The sequence below is a fragment of the Rhipicephalus sanguineus genome, chromosome 3 (genome assembly GCF_013339695.2).
Source record: "Rhipicephalus sanguineus isolate Rsan-2018 chromosome 3, BIME_Rsan_1.4, whole genome shotgun sequence".
NCBI lineage: Eukaryota > Metazoa > Arthropoda > Arachnida > Ixodida > Ixodidae > Rhipicephalus > Rhipicephalus sanguineus.
The window spans coordinates 23,025,366-23,031,637 of NC_051178.1; positions in this window are offsets into that span (position 1 = coordinate 23,025,366).

The window sequence follows — 6,272 nt, forward strand, 5'->3', positions numbered from 1 at the left end:
AATGGTAATAACAATTGCTGGAGTTCTATGTATCATAACCACAATATGATTATGAGGCGTGCCGTAGAGGAGGGCTGCGGAGATTTCACCACTTCGGCTTCGTTAACGTGCATCTAAAACCAAGTACACGAGCCCTTAGCGTTTTCGCCTCATTCGAAAAAAATGCTGGAGCCGCCGTCAAACCTGTGCCCTTTGGGTCAGCAGCCGAGCACCGTAACCGCTGTACCACCGCGGCAAACAAGCAAATCTGAGCGAGACTAAAAAAGAAGAAAACAACACATTCGGATTCGAACCCGCGCGCCCGCGATTTCGCGCGACCAGCCGCAGCGCGCGCGCGGTGGCTGGCACGTGATACGATAGTTATTATAAAGATACTACGTACAAATGCTCCTTGCAAGTGTCCCCACCTTCCAAAGAGCAGGAACCAAATGCAGAGTTGGAAACAGCTGCTTTCTGTTTGCAAAAATGTGCTGTAGACCATAATTCGATGTTTGACAGCGTAAGGAACGAGGGCGATGTGGGAAGACAGCGCTGAACTTACAACTGGCTATATTTTCAAGCTTACAGCAATATATACGCGCATTTCACGAGGAACGAAATAAGTATAGAGCAAATGAAGCATACGAAAAATCGTAAAAGCCCAAGAAATTTTTAAACGTGATAAAAAGGTGCATGAGTGCAGCTTCGCTTGCTCTTTCGAGCAACGAAAGTGAATTTCTCATGATCGTAAAATATATGTGATATCGATGATGGGTTGTTGTTTCCTTTTACTGCAATTTTTGTACGCCAGGCCTGCAATTGTCGCCTGACTAAAATCACGAAACATCACACAACATCTACTTACGTGTCTACAATCGCGTTACAACACGTAACTATTCACGTGACTAACAATCATGTAAGATCATGTAATTAGTCACGCGACTAAAATTCCGTAACGTCACGTAACTATTTATGTGACATGCTTCCGCCAAAATCTTCGGAACAACCGGGTGGCGCGGGGCAACCTCAGCGTGTCTGCACTGGACTCTAATAAAGTTGTACTTTCGGTCTAGGTGACTAAAGTACCATCACGTAACTACCAGTGACGCGACATGTCCCCTTTAGAACCACGTAACAAGTGCTTAGTGTGGGGAACCGACCGAAACCTGAGAAGAATAGAATATCTATGCCTAGCCATATCCTACACCCACAGAAAAGATCGAGTAAAACGGGCGCCGTTTTGTCCCACAACAATAATCGTCACCTGGCTTGCTAGCGTTTCCTTTCTTGAAAACTCGGCGCTGGCCACTTGCCTACCAAGAATGGAGGAAGACGAGGAGAAGAAAAACGGAAAGACAGGGAGGTTAGCCAGTTCTCAGACCGGCTGCCAAGAATGCTATGTCACGCTGATAGCGCACATGCCGTTCGTGACCAGAAAGTGCAGGACGCGCGACGATAACGCAAGGAAAGGAAGGCAAAATAAATGACGATCGTTCACTCTAAGAAAAGATCGAGTAAAAAGGGCGTCTTTTTGTCCCACAACAATAATCGTCATCTGGCTTGCTTGCGTTTCCTTTCTTGAAAACTCGGCGCTGGTCACTTTCCTGCCAAGAATGCTATGTCACGCTGATAGCGCGCATGTCGTTCATGACCAGAAAGTGCCGGGCGCGCGGCGATAGTGCAAGGAAAGGAAGGCAAAATAAATGACGATTATTGTTGTGGGACAAAAAGACGCCCTTTTTACTCGATCTTTTCTTAGAGTGTTGTTGTGGGACAAAAAGACGCCCTTTTTACTCCATCTATACTGTTAGTGTATAGTACTATACTACACTATAAGCCAAAATCGAGTATTTGGGGAGTATTTCTGCCACGCAACAATAATCGTCATCTGGCTTGCTCGCGTTTCGTTTCTTGAAAACCCAGCTCTCGTCCCTTTCCTGTCAAGAATGCTATGTCACGCTGATAACGCGCGCGCCGTTAGTGACCGGGAAGTGCCGCGACCGCGGTGATAACGCGAGGAAAGCATGCCAGGTGGATGGCGATTGTTGTTGTGTGGCAGAAACACTCCCAAAATACTCGATTTTGGTTTAGAGTGTAGCAAAAACCTTTGACCTCTAGCAATAGCTTGGTATTACTATAGAAGAAGGTAGGTCGAACACTAGCTCCGCTGTCGGTTCCAGCCTTGCGCATCTAGTACATACTGTGCACATTATTATTTATAGGTGTTTAAAATGGCATCTTACTACGGTAGTTGAGGTGGGCTGCGAGTGCGTGCGAAAAGCTGCTGAATCACAGGATTTCCTTTTTGTAACTGGCAACACCCGTCCCTGGACTTCCCCAAAGCTTTGATGCAGACACGTACGTCATATCACACGGACCTATCCGATGCAGCGCTCAGTGCTTTGTGATGTTAAAGGAGAAGGCATGCTGGTCTTTTTCTGTTCACGTAGGACGATAGATATGACAAGAGATGAATAAAAATCCCAGTTTCACCGCAACGACGATGCAATGAGTGCGATAACAACAAATGAAGTAAGGCTGGCAGCTAACTCTTCTAGATCCTGAAGTGTCGCGCAACTCTACCAAATGTTGCTGTAACAGAACACAGCCACTCCGGGTCGGAAAGGAAATTTCGCGCAGTCTCTTCGCGTTGAGAGAGCAGCATGTCGAAGGGTATATGAGCCGTCCGCTGATCTCTGTCGAGATAGCGATTTTGATTTCTTTGAAGTAAGGGCGAAATCATTGCGTTGCTGCTGAAAAAACAACAAATAATGCTTCCTATTCATTGCTTGGCTTAATTACCTGTTGGTTTAATTAGTTGTGTCTAACAAAGAAAAGAACCCCTCGAACAATTCCCCTTCTTTCGTTAAGATTAGGACAGACACTTGCGTTATCCCTAAAGTAAAAAGCAACTGCAAAATTGTTTAACTTTATCATTTCATTACTATATGCCTCGCTTTTCTATGATGACTTCGTTTGCTTTACGTTGATGAATTGTAGGTATCTGAGAAGGTCATAACGAAGTCGTGAGAACGGAGAAATAGGTTTCCACCACAGTACGCGTACTAAAGTTCGAAAGAGCTTTGTTCACCATAACTTGATCGGGCGTTCTGTTCCTTAGGACGTTCATAAAAGAATAAAGTAAGAATTACAAATGTAGATGTGAACGATTTGATACGCGTGGAGTGTTTAAACATGCACTAAAAAAGTCAAAATAAAGAGAAAAAGAAACGGCAGCTCAAGATTACAGTCAGAAACCGAGAGCTCTTCTTTGTTTCGGCGGCGACATCCTGTGCGAAGCTGTGGAACTAAGTCACGGGCTGAAGAAAAATGCCGATCCGTCGCCAGGATTCGAACCCATGACGGCGCGGTGATACCGCGCTGTGAACTTAAGCGATTAGCTCGCTCGGCCACGGTCCACGCGTTGTAGGTGGTGGTAAGCAAGGGTTTATCAATTTATCACAAGCATTTGAAGGGCAGCGTTTCAAAAAACGCGTTAGGGAACAATGTTCTGCCAAATGCGGCAAGTTGAGAAGGGCTTTAAAAGAAAGCTGAGTGTCATGACTACATGTGATTTCCTGACCTTTAATGTAACTTGCTTAGTTTTACGACAGTGACCGTTTTTGTCTCAAAAAACAGGCCACAATTTTCGCCGTTTCCATAGACTCCCATTGTGCAATCTTTAACTGGTCTGAGAACAAAATTGAAGCGCTCCGTGGTCTGAGTTTTTCAACATTCACCCTCTACGAATAATATTTCGGGAAAAACGCACTTGTTTCATTGAAAACGCGCTAGTTTCGCGCCTCGGCCGCCAGGCGCGCTGGCTGTTATGTGTCCACAAAAGCTGGATATGGTGACTGTTGCGGAAGTTTAGAAAGCTAAAACACCGAGGCTGTCCCACACACAACCCCAACGATTGCAGCGTTCGCATCGCCTCTCAAGCACAGCTGCGCCTCTGGCGACTGCCGATGGCTCCAAAGGAAACTGACGCGGCAGTTTCGTGACCAGAAGAAGCATTGAATGACTCTGGTAGAAGGAAGGACGCAGATTTCAGCGCCAGCATCGACGTGGCAGCGGACCTTGGTGATACGGTCGGTGACGTGGAAGAGGCGAGTGTGCCTGGGGCCAGGAACAGCGGTCGGCGTCACTGTTCGGCCTGGTCGTTTCCCACATACGAACAAGGCTGGCGACAGTTGTTTGCGCGCGACCCGTAGCGACGGTGGTACCATCAAAGGCTATCGGGAGTAGTAGAACGGCGGCCAGAGCGATTGGAGCTGAGGCGGCGAGTTTGTGATGAAGGACACGGCTGGTTTGTTCGGAAGTTGGCGACTTCAGCTGTAAGTCGTTCTACTTTTCGGGTGAGCTCCTCGTGAGCAGCGAGGAGACGCACGAAGCTGTCGCCACTGGCTGTGTTGTTGGGGGAGGGATATGTAGGGTCACAAAGTGTGGCCACGGATGGAAAAGCGGCATCCATAAATTTGTCGGCCAACTAAGCCAGAGATTCCAGTGTGGATGATGAAGACGTGCTCAGAATCCTGCGCACATGCGTTGGAAGGCGTTGTAGAAAATTTTCTCGAAGTGCGTTGTTCAGTGAGTAGCGAGATCGGGCGCGAAAGAGCTGTTTACGCTCGGAGAAACTTTTTTGGTAACAAAGAAAAAAAAAATCTTCTTCATGAACGCAACAACTCGGCCCGCACGTGCTCTCTTCGTTCTCTTCTTCATCTTCTCATTCGCTCCCAGAACACCTGCGCGAATTTGTCCGGCGTGGGATGCGATGATTCGGATGTGTGAGAGAGCGAGTAAAGAGACAGAAAGAAAGAAAGTGAGAAATAGATAGAGAAAGACGGAGAACAATGACTGCAAAAGAAAGACAGAGAAAGAGCAAGGAATGCTCACAAAAAAGAGAAAGAAAAGCCGGAGAGCCAGAGAGAAATTGACAGAATCAAAGAAAAAGAGAGAATGAAATAGAGTGAGAGAGAGAGAGAAAGATATCTGTCCTTTGGCATTTTAAGCCCCCACACATATGGCCTAATGCTATTGTCGGTTGCAGGCGGAACGTAGGGTGGTAATTTTTTGTATTTCGCGGCCATCTCTTGTCAGCAGGAAAACAATAATACTTACTAATAGAATGCTAGAATTGATCTAATCGGACATTTTGGAAACCGATCTACAACTTTCTCCGGGGAATTTTTTTCACCTGCTTCGTTGCTCTAGAAGTGAGTTAATCAATCTTGCATGATTAGCAGTTACGCAGAACGCAAACAACGGTGTGACGTACTGCATAAAATAGTGAGCAACACGCATTTGTTCCCGACGTCATCAAGTGCGTCGGAATATTTTTAAACATAGCTAGAGATATCTGGGGCACCCTGTATATTACACATAGAGAATTGCACAAGTGAAGACTCTGACGGGCTTCACCTTGCTCTTATCACAGCCCGAAGAACGAGAACAAAGCTCTCCAGATTTTATTTCAGTGCCACAATGTGCCTTGACTACGACATATTCTTGTCGGTTATTACAAAAAGGAACTTCTGGCGCGTTACAGTAGGTATCGCTGTTCCATTAATAATTATCCGGTATCTTGACGTGTTTAGGTGTGATTGAAAGCACTACGCAGTTGTCAAATGGAAGTGTGAGACCCTGACATCGTAGATATTTGGCTGTGATCATCACTGCACGTTTTAGTCGAGCACGCAATTGCGGACTAGTAGCCCCGGATGCCAATATGCATATGTCACCTGCATACGCACTGACCTCTACCGTTCCAGGAAATTCGGCTGAAAGTCCAATGAATATAACGTAACGTCAAATTTGACACTAAACGCTCCTGTGGGATACGCAGCACAGATGGATGCTTCAGTATGCAAAATGCTTCTTGTGAATCGTCATCGATCAATGGAGGAAGTTGCGCCAAACAAAGCGACCACTATACGGACCGTTACGGCATAGGCAGATAAACAACCAGTTGCAACCAAGAAATCATTGCCATGCATGTCATTTGGAACGTCAGAATACCCTTATGTAAAGGTTGGAGGTCCTGCCCCAGTGCCGTGGCCTTCTATTCAGTTGATGCTAGTTCCAAACCATTTAATGCTTTCGTAGCTTAATTCCAGGGAGAGGCGGCACCTAAGTTGCAAGAAAGAATCTGACTGCAGACGGCCTGCACAACCCTAATAAATTCAGGTGCTTAATCCCTGCGGCCTCCGCGAAGAAGACAAAGAAGAAGCTCAAGTGCGTCTCTTGTGGCTGCACGAGGAAGGAAGGACGGCTCAGAACGGTCGACGTTGCTA